Raw genomic sequence first — 20,237 nt, 5'->3', positions numbered from 1 at the left:
TGGATGGTCGTTTAGTGTCATCAAAGATATACACATTAGTTGTAGTCACGGTGGAGTGCCGCCGCTAGAAGAGTGAGGTTACCAGCATAATTAAGACAGACACTATTGTGGGGGACTAGTACTCACTGTTGTGGAGCAAGGTGTTTTGCCGTTGTGTTGTGTCGCTTTGATTGCTGCAGACAGCGAAACATACAGAGTTCGCATCACGTGAGGACATGCTTTGTTTTCACGTGAAACTTGAGACACAATGAAACGTGAGATCGAATGCAGTCACGTGTCGTGTAAGGACATTCTTTGCTGCACGTTAGGTCGAATAGAATCACGTGACGAGCTCATGTGACATTAGAATGGTCATGTGACATAAACGTACATACATAAAGAACGCTCGGATACCAATCAGTTATAGAGCGACGTCGCACCGAGTGAGAAATGTGAGACGGAAAGATCAATCACTAGCCACAGGAGGGGTGAGTCCATTGCGCTGTGCCATTCCGTATGCGGTGTGGTGTCAGTGACAATGCCAAAAATTGTAGACACAGTGATATGTGAAACCAGAGATATGACAGATGTTTTTCTGTTACACAGGTCCCCTTAAAACTTAGAATTCTGAGCGGCTGACCGGTTTACGCTGTAACGCGTACAGAGAACCACTCCATGAGTAGTTAGCAGTGTTTAAGTTGGGAACGTTGTTGCCGTAATTTTTATGTTAAGAAGAATGGGACCCCCCATGAACAGGTATTGATTGCACCATTGCAGTGAATCTTGTGAATGACCAGACTGAACATAATGGCGTCTAGTTTGATACTAACCTAATCAGATGCAAATAGCTTAAGATGACCTATGTGAAAGGAGAGATAGGTTGAGAGGACAAGAACTGAAAGTAATCAGATCTTCTTCATTAGCAGTATATGTTATACTGTCATAAAATCGAAAGCGTTTGGTATATTGTCCAGATGTGATGTTTCACACCATTTTGAATCGTTTGGCATCTCTCGTGTTTTTCAGGATTTGAGCTGTCAGACATATTTGTTTGGACACTCCCCTATTGAAACCGTTGTTGAACTAATTATAACAAAGGATGATACGGCAAGCCCTAGTTAAAGTAAACTTAGGTACTGGCTAGGAAGAACGACAGTGAATTTGTTGATACTGACTGTTGTTCCTTGTTCTCTTCCCTCTTTTTGTTTCCCCAGGTCATGAATTGTGTGGCACAGAGTTAGTGGTGCACAGCTAAAAGTTTTTTTAAGATTGGATCTACCTCATGCGAAGAGATATTGTTTAAGGGCACAGATGGTCCCCCTGATGAAGTTCTTTAACACTTTGTCAAACTGAATGGTTTTGAACGAAAGATGTTGGGCAATGAAGTATATTGTGACTGAGTTACAATATAAACAGTATTCTGATTTGTTTGATACCTATCCTCCCCAAGATAACATAGATGGGGTTAGGAGCACATTCAAGATAGACGACTTGTAGATTAGTATCCGTTATTAACAAGGAACTAATGAGCTACCGACCATTTGGTCTCTTTTTTTGATTAAGTGTTACCCTATTGTTGTACATGATTAAGTTTTGTATAGGCAGGTGATACAGGGGTGAACACGACAGAGGTGATTTGCATATGGTATTTGTTTTAGTAGAATTTTTGTAAAAAGGTTTTTATGTATTTTTACAAATTTTAATCAATGATGTTTTATGAAATTGAGTTGATTTGTGTGATGTTTATGAAATTAAAAGATGTGATTTATAAATGGTAATTTGGACTGAGTGCCTATTTGTTAAAAGCACTTAGGTGTTGGCTGACTTGGATGATACAAGAGGGAGCAACAGGGTGACGTGGTTTGACCCTTGGTGTTAGGATTGTCCCGAATTTGCATTTAGGAGCCTGGACATTACGTCTTTAAATTGGTTCCATGTCTCTAGATGGTGTTTGCTTGATATATATACCTTGAAAACAGACATGCCTCAGTCCATTAAGACACTGAGTGAAATGGCGGCATTTACTCCAAAACAGGTTCGCTGTTCAAGTCAGGCTGTGATAATGCTTATGCCATATAACAGCCAGCGTTCAGGCACTAGAACAAATAATTCTATCCTTGATTGTTGTCCTTACCGGGACCCGAACATAAACAAGGGGTTACCTCTACTACCGCTTCCCTGTCTTGAGGGCCAGGGAACACCAGGTGGACGGGCACCCAAACGCATTCATGTGTCGGACCAAACAATTTTGGACTCTGTTAAAGCTCCCCATGCTATTATCACCAATTCCTCTCCGATAGAGTCGACACCTATCCCCTTTTTCATAGGTTCATGTGATGACTCAGCAATATCAATATATGCCTCACAATGTGAATCACCAAATTCCATTATGGATGAAATTGAAGCCTGTAAAAGTATGATTGAATCTGTCTCTTCTTCTATTTCACTCTCACGATCTGCCTCACGCTCCTTTGTACACCCCACCCGCGAGCATGTCACAATCCACCCCTTTCCAAAGAACAAACTGTTTCACCAGCAACTAACACTGCTATGTTAGAACTGGCATTTGCAGCAATCAATTCATCAGTGCAGAGTCTGTTTAGACTCTTTGACACTTTAGATCATAAATTCAACAAACAAACAGCGATTTTGGAAGATCTTGCCAATGGATTGGTGGGCAATCGTAAGCTTCTTCAAGCGCTGAGTACAAAGTGCTCGAGATTAGAGTATATTCATTTTAGTCCAAATGAATTAACAAATGGAAATGAGACGGCTAATGGAGGTGCCCAAAGTGAACATGGTCCCCATAATAAAGTGCTTGTGACAGCCCTACCGTTGATCACAGAAATCATATGTCCTTTGCAGAGCCCTATAACAAGTCTACCACCACACATTATTGAAGATTCTTCATATATAGATCTTACATCAGATGTGGTTGAGCTAGAGCCAGCGAGCTCCAAGCCTAAGGCAAAACCACAAGTACAAAGTAATCAGCAGTCAAACAAATCTTGCTGTAAAAAGCCCAGGACTGTACACCCAAAAATTAAAGGCCCTAGAGCCATCGAAAAAAAAAAATATGCCCAATGTCAAAGGGCCAAAGAAAACATTGAATGCCTTTTTTCAGGCTATTGGTGGCATGGTTCCACCCTCACTGACCCCTGTGCCTGCCATAAATACTAAGTCTAATAGCACAGATTTGTGTCCAGCCACTGGGAGAGTGGACGTGGTAACTAATATCAATACTCCTATTCCTGAAAAAAGCAAGGTCACCGCTGCACCATCTCTACCTCACTGACCTTTGAACCAACTCGTCGATGCCTTGAAATCAGCAAAAGCGGTCCCTTAGACATCTCCAAGTGTCCTCTTATTGAACACTAACCCGATAGACCCCGATAAACCTTTCTGATCTTACCAAAACTGTAACATCAAAAGGAGAGCACACACAGAATATGGCTGCATCTATTAACCAAATGATTGATATGTATCTGTCCGAACATGTGGCTACAATCAATGCACCATGCTAACAAACAGAGCCTAAGAATCATGAGATATTTGATGAGAGAGAATACAATACTCGATAGCTCTCACGAAAAAATGAGGGCGAAGCGACCTCTGAAAATCCACATAATGCAGGCCTACCTCCTATGCACCTACCACAAACACGTAATATTCCATCTAATGGGGCTGAAGATCGCCCACTTAAATCATGTGTTCAACAAAAAGATTCAGCGTATTCCTTTATTTTGAAGTGTAGAGAAGGTCATTTTCCCTCTTATGTACTAAATCGCAGAAGTGTGTTGAACATTTTTAGTGATGTTAGAAATCTCTGTGATATGTCTTCTAAAGATATTGCCCAAATTGAATTTATATCAGAGTTGACAAACTCCACCATTAGACTATGGTTACATTCAGGAGTGGTTGCTAATCTATTCTGGAGAGAGAAAATTAGTCTTTTCAATATGGGCTTCTTATTGGCTGTGGAACCTGAGCAAACACCTCTAAAAGATCACAAAAACCAAACATCTATCTAAGTGTGATTAACACTGCTGGCAGTGACGATTGTCAAGCAAGGGAGGATCCATATTAACCACAAAAGTCTTCTATTCCTTCCACCCTAAACCTCGCAAGTTGGAACACCAGAGGGCATTCCCATCTACAATCTTCATTCAAAGAGTTTGGTGTGGAATTTCATATTATCGCACTTCAGGAAACTTGGCTGACCTCTATGCCAATTTGGGATGGTTATGATGTAATTTTGTCACCTGCATTATCAACAGGTGGGCGCCCCTCTTCGGGCCTTTTGGTGGCAGTGAATCTAAAATTGGGTGTGGAAATCAATGAATGGTTTGCTGAAAATGCCTATTTGCAACTAGTGAAAATTAAAATCGGTACATGGTGTTTGGCTTTGGTTAATCTATATCGCAAACCTATGGGTCTATCCGATGAAGCTTTTTATGGTACCTTAAGTAAAATTTTGCACTTAATTAACATCACCAGTAACATAACACATACAGTAATTTTAGGTGACCTAAACCTAGATTGTTGGGCCACAAATCGTCATTCGAAAGAAGTTCACAAATGGATGTCATATATGGAGGAAAGGAATTTTGTGATGGCTAATGGTGCTGTAACTGGTGATGTACCTGCAAATACCACCTGGTTCAGAAATAATAGTTGCAGCACACTTGACTTTATTTATGTTGATTCCATACTTTTTCAATCTGTGACAAGTTTATCAATGCTCATATCTCCAAATAGTGATAACACACTTCTATCACTAACTATAAGAGGTGATTTTGATGTAAACAAAAGAGCCAGTGTGACTCAACCAGTGCTAATTAATGCTGCAAAATCACGTGTGATTTGGTCCAATACAACAGTGGCGGCCTACAGAATGTCTGTGTTAGAAAATGCTAGAGCAGTATGTCCACTACAATATACTGAGTTATTACATCCTTTCATGCACACCTTCTATAGACCGCCCAATCTCATGGTAAATGTTGGCATGTTTTTGATCATGAAATACAAGTTGCTTGTGCGGCTTATCGTAAACAAAGAAGAGCTATCATTGTAACCGGAGCTGTAACTTGTCAGGTGGTTGCTTCTAAACAATCATAGTGGCTCCACACAAGCGGATGTTCAACTATCAGCTGTCCAAGAAAATATTAGGGTAGAATATTTTGACAAACTTTATGCTGATCCTGATTTTGTTGAAACACAGTCTAACACATTAAAGGTAGCTGATTGTCACTTAGAGTTCTCCCCATCCACCATTGAATCCATGATCTGTCAAGCAAGCTCCTCGCAAGCTACTGGGCCGGATGGTATTTCTAACATGACGTTGAAATCAAATGCCCATGAGTGGTCTGTCATATTAGATCAAATCTTCAAACTTATAGTACAATCAGGCAAGGTACCAGCTTTGTGGAAAACCTCAATTATTATCCCGGTATTTAAGAAAGGTGATCAGAGCCTGCCAGAAAATTACAGGCCCATTGCATTATTAGATGCCCCGGAATTTTTTTTTCACAAAACTAATGATCCGGGATTTCTACTGTTGGACCTCAAAAAATCAATTACGAGATCCATGCCAATCGGGCTTTGTTGCGGGAATGGGGACCCATATTAATCTGCTTTGTCTAAAGGCAATCAAAGCCAAATTCCAAGCCTTGAAACAACCAGTGTTTTTTGCATTTGTAGACTTTCATTTGGCATTTGATTCCATCTCTAGGGTTTTATTATTCAATAAATTGACCAGGGATCACTGTCCCAGAGTGTTGTATGATCTGATTTATGCATTACATTCGAAGACATCCATCCGTGTTCGGCTCTCGCTAGATGCAGTGCTGTCCACTGCAATTAAAACAGCAAGAGGGCTCAAACAGGGGTGCTTGCTAGCGTCATCTATATTCAATTATTTTATACATGATTTGCAAGATGTCTTTGCTGATACCATGTCTGATTCACCAAAACTGGGCCTGCACACCATGAAGGCACTTATGTACGCAGATGACCTGGTATTGATCTCTAAAACCCAGATAGGTCTGCAAAATCTTTTGACAGCGTTCCAACATTATATTCAATTGAATCAACTGAGAGGTAATACCAAGAAAACGCAAATTGTCATTTATTGTCCAAAAAAAGCAGGCGGTGGCGCTTCCTATGGTCAATTGATCAAGTGGAACTACAAACAGTCCCACATTACACTTATCTGGGTATGTGTTTTGAGGGTTCAACTAATGTCAATATCCAGTTGGAGTGGGTGGAGAGAAAACTCAACACAGCCATAGCACAATCTAAACTAATCATGGCGAAATTTGGAAAATTCTCAATTAAGCCGGCCTGGTTTTACTGGATTCAGAAGGCAATTCCGGCTTTACTATACGGCTTAGAAACACTACCAAGCACTACCATATTTGAATTCTATAAATGGGAAGCCACATTTTGGAAACAAATTCTCTATCTACCAGGTTGTGTTCTGGATGCCTGGATTAGATATGAGCTTGGCCTAGTTTCCCTCCAAGCCCTCCATAACTGGAGACTATGTTCCCTATTTAGGAAATGCCTTTTATCGACCTCAGTGGAATCTACCTTGCAATCTTTAACGGCCTATGTGTTTTCAACTAAGGACAAGTTTATTACAACTTGGCTGAGCAAGATTGATCAAATCCTATGTAATGCCGATTCGTCAATTGAATTACTGATTGCCAATCCGACCAAAGTCAGAGTGAAACTACATCAGGCTGATTGGATAAAGACCTATGACAAGTGTTTACAATATAAGAGAGGAGACCATAATAGGTTTCCACCTAAAAAACTAAAAATCTTGCCTCCCTATCTGTTAAGATCGCTGACTCCGACATACAGATCTGCAATCATACGCCTGCGCTTTAATCTGTGGCTGACTCGAGAGGTCCTAATGAAACGGCGCATGATGTCTCCATGTGATAATATTTGTCGGTTTTGTGTTATAAGTGGTGTCCCGGAGACTCTTCAACATCTTATAACCCAGTGGCCTTGTTTGATATCCCACAGACAGATACATTTTGCAAAACACTATCAATACTTTGCAAATCTTAGTGAAGATACGTGTTGGTCTACTATTCTTAGTTGTTCCAAGCCAATGATACTATTTGCTACAGTGAACTTTCTATTAAGTCTCAAGCTAACCCCAGACCCCACTTCATAGTGAATCCCTTGATATAGAAACATAACATTTTCAAGCTCCCTATTGAAATAGCAGCATCATATATTGCAAATGCTGATATTGATTGATGGTTACATTGCAAAAAAAAGAACCTGTACAATTTGGAAGGAATTTATGTTTGTAACAAACATGTGACGAGCTAACTGTTAACTATGTGTGAGCTATGAATGCACTTTATAAGTTGCTTATTTGTTAGGATTATCAGTTCTAAATATGTCATTTTAGTTTCTGATGTGAATGTTCTATTATCTGGTCTTTGCATTTTGTTTCTTATTTACTTTATTGTTTACATTTGTTAATGGAATTATGAATTGTGTATTTGACATTGATTGTTTTGATATTGACATTTTAATTCTAATTGATACATTATATATTATGTTTTATTTTGTTATTGTAAGGTTGATTAAATTCAACTAATAAAAAAAAAAAAAAAAAGAGAAACCAATAGGCGATCTGCTCACATTCAACCATTCCAGACATGGACTAATCACCGACCACAGTGATCCCAGTGATCCCAGCTCACCAGAAATCCGTGGACCCAGGAAGTGTATTGCACTTCGACAGCTCCAGCCCTCATCCTGGGCTCACCCAAAAACGGCATGCAGAAGCCTCCAAAAGCTTCGGTTTGCCCGGGGGTCTGCATGACCATATATAGAATTTTGCGGGTCTGCTCGACCGGGGAAGGCAAAGGGACAAAATGGAAAAGGACAGAACAAAGGACCTGGTGGCATGGCCATTTTAGGCACTGGCCACTGGCCACTGTCCTGGGACAAATGCGGTAAACACGGTTTGGACCATTGAAAAGATTAAAAAATGCATTACAAGTAACTACTGCCACCAGCTCTGTCCTGGGCACACTTGTACATTCACCAAAAATCATTTGGGGGTGTCTATGGCCTTAAAAACAAAAAAGAGGCCCCATCACACTGTACTGGAAGGTATATTGTGCACTGATAAAATGTTGCTAAGAAATGGCAACAAAGTGAAAGACTAAAGGAAACAAAGTCTCTCAGTACTGACAGTCTGAAGGGCATGTCTGTTTCCCCTTAACAAGATGAGCACAAGCCCAGAGGAGTACAGGAGAAGGCTGGGCTCCACTGGTAAAAGTCAGGCTAGGATGGTCAGACAAAAGCAAAACGTTGGGTTCACAACCGGAGGGAAAAATACCCATACTTGGAAATCCTTACTAACAAGAAGTTGCCTGGAAATCGCACCAAACACTCCCATGTTTTATGTTTGTCCATTTCATTTGTGTGTAAGATACTACCTACATTGCCTCCTAGATCTCCACAATTGTCCTCTGACAACACCATATACAGTGCATCTAACAAGTCCTCGTATGACAAAAATGATGCTCACATCTGGGCAAAGAAAAAAATAAATATTTAAATGATTCAATATAATAATACTTAGTTTCCAGTTCCAGTAGCTGATATTTCATGTACATAATTAGAGCTACTGTTTTGATGTATTAGCTGTTCAATTATCAGGAACTAGATATCATTCCTGTAGTTTTAGAAATTAGCTAGGATCCTATGTCTGTAATTTGAGGACACTTTACAAACGTTTATCAGTCTGTATTATTAAGTTGCTGAAACATTTTCCCAGAGCCTACTGCAATTTTTGTTATCGCACAGCCTACGCACCTTCATCTACATTACTCATCCTCTGCCCTGCCTGACACACTATCGTCTTTACATCCTAAAAAACAATCTCAAATACTCTTCTCTTCATCAGGGATGTCCGCCACTAATCATGGGAGAATTGAACCTGTCCGCCGCATTTGATCTGGTCAACCATGATAGGATGCCGGACAGCCTAACTGAGATAGGAAACTGCTCTGAGCCGGCGGTGAACTGGTTCAGATCATTTCCTGGACCTCGGAAAGCCAGGGTTGCTAGGGGGGATGCTAAGTTGCTAGAGGTCCAACTTTGCTGTGGAGTAACACAGGGATCTTGCATTTCCCCTTTGCCTTATAACATCTACTCAAAACCCCTTTTCAATCTCTTGGATTGCCTGGGTGTCATATTTGCAAATTACGCTGATGACACTCAGATCATCCTGGAACTGTCTAGATCCTATGAAGCCGACTCAATGATGGTTGGTAGGATATTCGATGCCATCAAAGCATGGATGGAAAATAACTTTTGAATTTTGAATGATAAAAACACTGAAATCTTGATTCTTGGTAGTACAGCAAAGCTAAAGAAACTGGACCCTCAGTATGAGGCATTCGTTATAGGGGTTTCTAGAATACAGGTCTCCAACCATGTCAAAACCTTGGGGGTTGTTTTAAACTGTAATTTACATTTTCACAAACATGTGTCTCTCTTGACTTCAAGTTGCACCTATATGAAACAACTGCTATGGCAGATGCAACCATACTCATCAGAGGAAAATTGAGCTTTAATAGCCACAGCTACAATAAACACCAGGCTGGATTATTGTAATGGGCTGTTAGTTGGCACCTCACAAGCCAATTTGAAAAAGCTACAAACTATTCAGAATGGGGCAGTCAGAGCTGTTTGTGGCATCAAACACAGAGACCACATCTCTGTTGCCCATAGGAAGCTACACTGGCTCCCCGTCCTTCAGAGGATTCATTTCAAGGCATCTTACCTGGTTTACAAATGCCTAGCAGGTGATGCCCCAGGCTTGCTCACTTCACGATTTAAGAGACTGCCGTATTGGCGAACACTGCGATCCAATGACAAGGACCTATTAACTCAGCCGAGTTTTTAAACTCAAGAAATTTGGAGGCCTGAGTTTTAATGCCTCTGCCCCATGGATCTGGAATGATCTCCCCCATTCTATTAGGCAGTTGCTGTCAACCACTCAGTTTAAAAAATCTTTGAAAACCTACCTGTTTGATGGAGGAGGAACTTAAGCCTCTCTCTTTGCTTCCTCTTGCTCTATCCTAGTTCACTGTTTCCGACTTCCCTGTTTGTGTTTTTTGTTAGTTTGTTTGTGAACGCCCTCAGTCCTGCGGGCATGTTGGCTCTATAAACAAAAAGCTAGAATAGAATAGAGCTAGTTTGGGCAATACTGGAACCCTGATTTTTGGTTTCATCATAGTACAACAAATGTTAAAACTCATTCCGATAATCCTCCAGAAAATATTACAGTTTACCATTGAGGGCCCAAATGGGTTCTGCGAGAGCCAGAAGGCTTCTGCCAGCACCTAAATGATCATCCAGAAATGTTTGTGGTTCACCATGCGGGCTCTAATGGGCCTGTGTTGAAGAGAAATCTGATGTCATCACCTCAAAAGGTTCTACACCATTCCCAATGACCAGAGGGGTTCTGTTGGGACGTGGTGGAAGTTAAAATATGTTTATACTTTAAGCTCTTTCCTTTGGAATAAACACATTTTAAATTTGTTGGGGTGCTGTGGTGGGGGAGTGATGATAGTTATGGATATTTCTGGGGGTACACAATTGTTTGGAGATGTGGGTTTATCTGGTTCAAGAGTAAACTGTGAATATTCAGGATTGACCCTTGAATATTTCTGTATGAGTTTCTCCCAGCATACTCATCTCACCCTAAGACACTTTCCGTTCAACTCACGAAACATTCTCTAAACACTCAACCATGATTTGTGCACTCTCTGTCAAACATGCTCTTCACAACCTTAAATACCTTTTGTGCACACTTGGTACTGTTTTTGTTTGGACCTCGAGAGCAGTGGAGTTCTGTACAGAATGTGAGTAGCCAGCGTTTGGGCTGGCATCTTTAAACAGTTGCACAGTACTGTGAGTTGAGGTGTGTTTGTGTTGGTATCTATGTCCATTAAGATTAGTCCATGGTCAGGTGTTGTTGAAATCGCTTAATTGGAGGTGGTGAGGGAATTCCAAGCCGATACGGGATTGAGTTCCAGAAGGTGTGTGCATGACAAGACAAGAATTGTTTGCAGGTCCTCTCTTTGCCCTCATTGAACATGATCAGTCATGCTCTGCACATTCGTAGGCAGAATGCTTACAAATCTGCTCTCCTCTACACACCTTCATTGATTCTCAAAGTCTGCCTATTCTGAGCCATTCTCTGCCAATCTGCACTTTATTTATTTTTTATTTCTTATGAGGCTTTATTTGGTTCAACAGTAAATAAAAACATGTTGCCTTGAATTGGCATTCAAAACCATAAGGTATGCAAAGTAAGTCATATAAAAAAAAAGAAAAAATAAGAGAAGAAAACAAAGAAGTTAAGAACAATAAGATTGGAAAGAAAGTAGAGACAAGTGGAAAAACCAAACAGAAAAGGTAAATTCTTAATTCATCAGTCCTTCATCCAAACTCGTTCTTAGTGATTCCCTAGTCCACTCCTCCATGATTTGCGCCAAGCTTAATTTGTGAACATATTTCAATCAATAATTTCACCAAGGCCAGGGTGAGTGAAATATGGATACCCTTTGAAGTTCCAACCACCAATCCACTGCTGATCTTCCTATATAGTTCTTGGAGCATTCTAACATGAGTTGACATCTTTTGTCCTCCATTTCCGGACAGAATAAGACCAGGTGTTTTAATGACCCAGCAATACCCTCAGACCGGCATAATCTACATATGGGATTCAAGGGGGAATTTGACTTAACACTGAGTATTTCACCAGTTGGCAGTAAATTCAGTCTAAATCTGAAATACCAGTTTGGAAATTGTTTGAGGTATTTTGGGAGCGTGTTTAACTTCCTCAGCTCGGGTCCTGGTCTATCAAATATTTTCAAACCTTTTCTTCCTTCTTGAGTTGGAATCCAGTCACTGGTGTATAATTTCCATTTGATTTTGTCTGGGTTCTCTATTAGGGTTTGATTGGGTTCTCCCAAGTCGACAATGATCGCTTGGCAGATCAGTTGCCATTCAAGTAATGAGGCTCCGTTGTTTTTAATTATTGCTTCTTTTAATGTTGTGAATCCTCCACTGTCTGTTGCAATCATACATTTTCTGTAAAGTGCCAGAGACTTCCAGGTGACTATTGTCTTCAAAGCCGTCAAACCCAACTCGCAACACTCTTTTCCAGAAAATTCCTTCGATGACGGACCAATTTTTTTGGCAAAAGAAAAATACTGTTTCAGCACCATACGTTAGTATTGGGAGAGCTTTCATCCAGTAAAAGTCAATGAATGGTTTCAGTGTAAAACCGCAGTATTTTTTCATCAACAGCTGACATTGATTGTCAAGAATAATTGCTTTGGATTTTAGGGCATCAAGCTTGGATCTGTCCGTTGTGTTCGTGTTGAGGCATACCCCCAAGTAGGTAAAGGCCAATACTTGTGGGATGGCTTTCCCTTCCAGGTACGATATGTTGGGTTTTTTCCTAAGGACTCCTGAGTTATCTCCAAAGACCATGATTCTTGATTTTGATGGGTTGATCTTTAGGCCATTAAACTCTGTGTAGTTGCAGAGAGCCTCCAGTTGATGTTGCAGCCCCACCGCAGTCTGATCTAGAAGGACTAAGTCATCTGATTTTTGTACCTCCAATGTTTTGGGGGGAAACCTGCTGTTTCTATATCTGAAATAAACAGGTTGAATAGGTCTGGGCGAGGGGGCAGCCTTGCTTCAACCCTCGGTTGGTTTTGATGGCTTTGGACAATAAACCAGATCTATCCAATCGTATTTGTATGGATGTGCCAGAGTACAGTTCTTGAATGGGTTCTAGGATGTTAGTTGGGCAACCCACTGCTTCATTTTAGCCCATAACCTATGACGGTTGACACTATCAAATGCTTCAATGAGATCAATAAAGGCGATGTACATTTTTTTTTCCTTTATTGTGCTCTGCTTGGGCCTTAAAGATATTAATCACGATGATGTTAAGGGAGGTTCCAACTCCCTTTATAAACCCGTTCTGCCAAATATCCCGGTGGTTAGTTTCCACACATCCAACAATCCTATGGGCCTGGGACCAATCTTGAGCCTTTTTTTTAAGATCAGGATAATGACTGCAGTTTTCCACAATGTGGGAACTTCTTTTTTTGCTAAGATATGAATGAATGAATGAATGAATGAATTAATGAATGAATGAATGAATGAAAACATTAGTGTTCTCAACCAGTGTGTCACCTCAGCCTTCAGTGTTGTATTTGACAGCCCGTCAGGGCCCGGTGCTCTGGATCCATTTTGCTTCTCAATTATATTTTTGATTGACTGGTGATTGTCAAGATGGTTCCTGACACTAATTGTAGATGATGGGGGTGGAACTTCCCGAAGCTCTGGGTTGAAAAATTTGGAGAAATGAAAAGTCCAACTTTCGGCTGTTATAGGATTTTAGCCCAAATAGCCAGGTCAAAGATGTGGCGATGGGGAAGGCCTGGTTTATTTCTGTTCCCACTTTTGATTTCAAAGGCTCTCAGAAAGATTGTGTAGTCAACTGGTCCTGACGTTCTGTTTTGAGCATTCATTTTTAAGGCTGCTTGGATATTGTCTGGTAGTTTTGGCAGGAGGGCTGGCTTTGACCTCAATCTATTGCGGCCCGGCATCACGTCCGGGTTTCCTCTGTAATAGTGAATGGACACCTGTCTTCGACAGAACCAGGACATTCTTTGGAGGTTATGATCACTTTGTATTTTCTCTTCCACAGTCATTGTGGTTGGATGTAAGAGGATGTTATGCGATACACATATATAATCAATAATATGCCCCCCGTTCCTTCCTCTCAATGGTGCAGTTCCCGGTATGGTTCCTGGACTTCATTGATACAAGCTGAAGAATAATTTTGCACTAGGTCTGCAAGGAGTTCTCCTGAACTTGACAGCCACCCTACCTCTTGAGCAAATAGGGAGTAGAAAAGGAGAATAAAGGAAGGAGGCACAGTCAGACGTGGACCACTCGCTCACTGTTCCTTTAGAGATGCTCTGCTTCAACTCACTGAGCAGGTCAACAAAGCCAAAACTCATGTTATGGTTTGCTGATGGTACTCTTGATTAGACAAGAATTGCCTTGCAATTTGGTGCTGCACTGCCCTAGTCGGAGGAACCAGACTGATATGCAAATTGATATTTCTCCTTTGTGAAGAGTGCAGTGAGCTAAAAAGTGGTTTTAAACCCTCCTGAGTCAAAGATATTCCACAGAATATGGTATTTGACCCTTGTTCATTCTCAGCAGAGGGGCTCCCACACTCTTGTTTAAATTAAATTAATCACGGCTAACTTCAAATACCAATGATAAAAGTGGTTTAATGTGTATAGTATGCCAAACTTGGTCTGTGAATGGCGCAATTAGATGAACCAGGGGAAAGTCCTTTGAGTTTTTTGCAAACTGTATGATTGTTACACCGACATGTAGGTCATACTATCGTATTGTACTTAATCCTCGTTGCTTGCTCATTACTCACCTTGTAATCCCTCCCCCAAGGCTATCCACGGCACCTGCTAATTGACTCCGCTCTATCAGATCAGATCGCTCAGCTTTGTGCAGAGCCGGGACCTTGTCTGAAACATACTTGATTTAATTGACCTTGTACCATACGTGTTACTGCTCTATTCATGCTAGTTCTAACCACACTTGTGTTATGTACACACAGCCTGCCAACTAATCCCAAGTGTGCCTCTAATACCTTATTTTTTTCCTCGCACTGTATATGTAAGTGACTCGACCCGCTCATGACCATTCTCCGATAAATGTGCTTGCACTGTTTTCGACTTATTTGTCAGGCCAATTCTGACTTTATATCGTGCTTGTCTATAACCTGGTCTATAACTTGGTTGATCTTCGGCATTTATGTACATCTAATGTTACCCTCTATCCATCAGACCTGTATGTAGATCCCGGACAGCCATGGTTGTAATGAGGCCCATAGTATTGCATCTGTTTTTTGTCTTTTTGCAATGTTGCATTTAATAATATTGAAAAAGCAAAGTGTGCGATGAGATTTGAATAGTGGAAGGGGCTCACTGGAAAATTATTGTTACTCATTCATGGTTTATTTGAAAGATGTCCCTCGAAAACGATTGGCTACCAGTTTGTTGCCGGTGATTGGATGGATATGTAAAGTGCCCTGCATGGTTCTTCTCTTGTCAAATCTGATTTGTTTCGGGTCTAAATACATTACCTTTGGAAGAGAATCCCAGAGTCATGCGTAGAGTAAAATGGGGTGACATGATGTGATCAAAACTTTCAGTGGAGGTGCTTTTTACTGTATCAGTCACATTTTGAGTGATGCCACAGCAACCTGTTTCAAACTGTAAATGCCATGGACTGGAGTGACTTCTCACGCAAACGCACACGATCGCCTGTGCCATGCAGAAGGCTCAAGAAATGCAGTCTTCTCAGTCTCAGCCTCAAGCACATTCCTCTCCGAGAGCTTCCAAATGGGATGCTGGATTGCTTGCTAATAAAAGTTAATTGTGCATAAAACTTTTTTCTGATTGGAAATAAAACTGCTAGGAGTGTGCCTCCAACCAAAAACCAGTGCGGATAAAACATCTCGCATATTTCTCATAAAATGTTAAAGAAAAAATGCAGTACAGCGTGCTAACTCTTTCCTCCATCATCAGGTTCCAACAAGCAAACATTGTACCACCGATGACTATAGTTGTATACTATAGTCTGTTCTGTTGGAAGGACAGTTGTTTTAATTGGGAAATACCACGTACCTAAAATGCATAAATGCAAGAACTATTCAATATTAAAACTCGGAACACATGCATCCTCTGCCATATTAAGTGTGATTAGTAATGAAAGGCAGGCTGGCCTAGGAAACAAGGAACAAGGAACATAATTGAATAGGCTAGCTGCTCTGAAAGGTCTGATGGTCTGGGATCGATTTGCTCAAGTCGAGGGTACACACGGGTGGACTGAGTCCCCCACTTTTTGTAAAGAGCAGAGTGATATGATAATTTCTGGTGATGTCACATTCAATTGGTATGTTAATGAGTACCCCCACTTTTTTAGTTTCGGTCTTGACTACTGGTTCAGTTGTATGTCACACAAAGGAGGCAGGCAGCAAACTCTGCCATAGAGGTGGGCATGTGATTCATTCCCGAGACCCAAAGCTAGAGAGCAATGGGATATTTTTCCTGTAGGATTGTTAGCCTTTGCTATTAATTCAAACCAGCACTTTCGGTCACACAAAACTATTCTCTTCCACGCCAATTCTCATTTCTCCTGGAAACACATAAAGACAGGGAGAACATTCTGAGGTGAAAAGCTAAGAAGACGGTGTGTGGCTTTGTTAAGAATTGGCTTGCTCTTCTACTCAATAAACAAAGACGTGGCATTGAAATAAAGTTCCCTTTGACAAGTAGGATTAGTATTAGCAGAACAAGCCAGCTCATTCAATTACCAGAATCCGCCTGGCTGGATGCCAGCGATAAATTAGGTAGGAAATGAAACGGAGATGGGAGAAAGCAGCAAATACAGGCACATGACTCATTTTTAACAAGTGCTGTGTTACAAGAAACATTTACGCTGTGAAATTATAATGACATCCCTCTTTGGTCTATGTACATGTACACATATCTGTATATATATTCAGTGAAAAAAACTTTGTTAAAGGGACGTTATGGTTAAGTTGCGCTACTAAAAACCTATTTCAGTGAAAACAACTTTGTTAAAGGGATGTTATGGTTCCAAGTAAAACCAAAAACCCCCTGAAATTCGCCAGTTATGGTAAGCTAAGCAATCATAACTCGCGCCACCACTGTGCACTGCTAAGACTAACGCCCACGACATCAAAGATGACATCACAAATGTCATTGATGATATCACTGATGACATCACATGTCTGGCTCACTCTTTTTTCCATTACTGACATATCTAGGCCACATGGCTTTCTTCAGTAACAGTCAGAAACTAAAAATTGTATTTTATTTGTAGACGTATCCTTCAAGTAGGTTCTTACAGTAATTCCCTTACAGTCCCACAGCAGAGGGTGGGGGGGAACAGTGGAGACACGGGGCATGAGCGGAGGGGTGGGGTAACACAAAGTAGACAAGGAGCATGAGCGGGGGGTGGGGTAACAGGGCAAATACTGGGCATGAGCGGGGGTGGGGGGTACAGAAGGGAGACACGGGGCATGAGCAGGGGGTGGGGGGTAAAAGAGAGAGACACGGGGCATGAGCGGGGGGTGGGGGGAACAGGAGGGAGACACGGGGCATGAGCGGGGGGTGGGGGGAAACACGAGGGAGACACGAGGCATGAGCGGGGGGTGGGGGGCAACAGGAGACATAGGGCATGAGCAGGGGGTGGGGGGTACACGAGGAAGACACGGAGCATGAGCGGGGGGTGGGGGCAACACGAGGGAGACACGGGGCATGAGCAGGGGGGGTGGGGGGTAACAAGAGGGAAACACGGGGCATGAGTGGGGGTGGGGGGAACACAAGGGAGACACGGGGCATGAGCAGGGGGTGGGGGGAACATGAGGGAGATACGGGGCATGAGCAGGGGTTGGGGGAAACACGAGGGAGACACGGGGCATGAGCAGGGGGTGGGGGAAACACGAGGGAGACATGGGGCATGAGCGGGGGGTGGGGAGCAGCAGGTGACACACAGGGCATGAGCGGGGGTGAGGGGTACACGAGGAAGACACGGGGCAGGAACGGGGGTTGGGGGGCAACAGGTGACACACGGGGCATGAGCGGGGGGTGGGGGAAACAGTGGCGACACGGGCTTGAGCCGGGGGTGGGTGGAACAGGGGAGACACAGGGCATGAGCGGGTGGTGGGGGGTAACACAAAGGAGACACTGGGCATGAGCGGGGGGTGGGGCGAACAGGGCAGATACTGGGCATGAGCAGGGGGTTGGGGGTACAGGAGGGAGACACGGGGCATGAGAGAGGGGTGGGGGGTACAGGAGGGAGACACGGGGCATGAGCGGGGGTGGGGGGAACAAGAGAGAGACACGGGGCATGAGCAGGGGTGGGGGAACAAGAGGGAGACAAGGAGCATGAGCGGGGGGTGGGGGGAAACATGAGGGAGACACGGGGCATGAGCGGGGGGTGGGGGCAACAGGAGACACACGGGGCATGAGCGGGGGTGGGGGTTACACGAGGAAGTCATGGGGCATGAGCAGGGGGTGGGGGGAACACAAGGGAGACACGGGGCATGAGCGGGGGGTGGGGGGTAACACGAGGGAAACACGGGGCATGAGCGGGGGGTGGGGGGAACACGAGGGAGACACGGAGCATGAGCGGGGGTGGGGGGCAACAGGAGACACAGGGGGCATGAGCAGGGGGTGGGGGAACACGAGGGAAACACAGGGCATGAGCAGGGGGCGGGGGAACACGAGGGAGACACGGGGCATGAGCGGGGGTGGGTGCAACGGGAGACACACGGGGCATGAGCTGGGGGTGCAGGGAACACAGGGGAGACACAGGGCATGAGCGGGGGGTGGGGGGCAACAAGAGATACACAGGGCATGAGCGAGGGGTGGGGGAACACGAGGGAGACATGGGGCATAAGGGGGGTGGGGGGCAACAGGAGACACACGGGGCATGAGCGGGGGGTGGTGGGTACAGGAGGAAGACACGGGGCATGAGCGGGGGGTGGGGGGAACACGAGGGAGACACGGGGCATGAGCGGGGGGTGGGGGGCAACAGGAGACATACAGGGCATGAGCAGGGGTGGGGGAACAAGAGGGAGACAAGGAGCATGAGCGGGGGGTGGGGGGAAACATGAGGGAGACACGGGGCATGAGCGGGGGGTGGGGGCAACAGGAGACACACGGGGCATGAGCAGGGGATGAGGGTACACGGGGCATGAGCGGGGGGTGGGGGGCAACAGGAGACACACAGGGCATGAGCGGGGGTGGGGGTTACACAAGGAAGTCATGGGGCATGAGCGGGGGGTGGGGGGAACACAAGGGAGACAAGGGGCATGAGCGGGGGGTGGGGGGTAACACGAGGGAAACACGGGGCATGAGCGGGCGGTGGGGGGAACACGAGGGAGACACGGGGCATGAGCGGGGGTGGGGGGCAACAGGAGACACAGGGGGCATGAGCAGGGGGTGGGGGGAACACGAGGGAAACACAGGGCATGAGCAGGGGGCGGGGGAACACGAGGGAGACACGGGGCATGAGCGGGGGGTGGGGGGCGACAGGAGACACACGGGGCATGAGCTGGGGGTGCAGGGAACACAAGGGAGACACGGGGCATGAGCGGGGGGTGGGGGGCAACAAGAGATACACAGGGCATGAGCGAGGGGTGGGGGAACACAAGGGAGACATGGGGCATAAGGGAGGTGGGGGGCAACAGGAGACACACGGGGCATGAGCGGGGGGTGGTGGGTACAGGAGGAAGACACGGGGCATGAGCGGGGGGTGGGGGGAACACGAGGGAGACACGGGGCATGAGCGGGGGGCGGGGGGCAACAGGAGACATACAGGGCATGAGCAGGGGAGGGGGTTACACGAGGGAAACATGGGGCATGAGCAGGGGGTGGGGGGAACACGAGGGAGACACGGGGCATGAGCGGGGGGTGGGGGGAACACGAGGGAGACACGGGGCATGAGCAGGGGGTGGGGGGCAACAGGAGACACACAGGGCATGAACGGCGGGTGGTGGGTACAGGAGGACGACACGGGGCATGAGCGGGGGTGGGGGGAACATGAGGGAGACACGGGGCATGAGCGGGGGGTGGGAGGTAACAAGAGGGAAACACGGGGCATAAGCGGGGGTGGGGGCAACACAAGGGAGACACGGGGCATGAGGGGGGAGTGGGGGGCAACAGGAGACACATGGGGCATGAGCGGGGGGTGGGGGGAGCACGAGGGAGACACGGGCATGAGCTGGGGTTGGGGGGAAACATGAGGGAGACATGGGGCATGAGCGGGGGGTGGGGAGCAGCAGGGGACACACGGGGCATGAGCGGGGGGTGAGGGGTACACGAGGAAGACACAGGCCATGAACGGGGGTTGGGGGCAACAGGTGACACACGGGGCATGAGCGGGGGTGGGGGGAACAGTGGAGACACAGGGCTTGAGCCGGGGGTGGGTGGAACAGGGGAGACACAGGGCATGAGCGGGTGGTGGGGGGTAACACAAAGGAGACACGGGGCATGAGCGGGGGGTGGGTGGTACAGGAGGGAGACACGGGGCATGAGAGAGGGTGGGGGCAACACGAG

The sequence above is a fragment of the Ambystoma mexicanum genome, chromosome 5q (assembly GCF_040938575.1).
Source record: "Ambystoma mexicanum isolate Mex_15411 chromosome 5q, UKY_AmexF1_1, whole genome shotgun sequence".
Classification (NCBI taxonomy): domain Eukaryota; kingdom Metazoa; phylum Chordata; class Amphibia; order Caudata; family Ambystomatidae; genus Ambystoma; species Ambystoma mexicanum.
Note: the sequence above shows the minus strand (reverse complement) of the source record.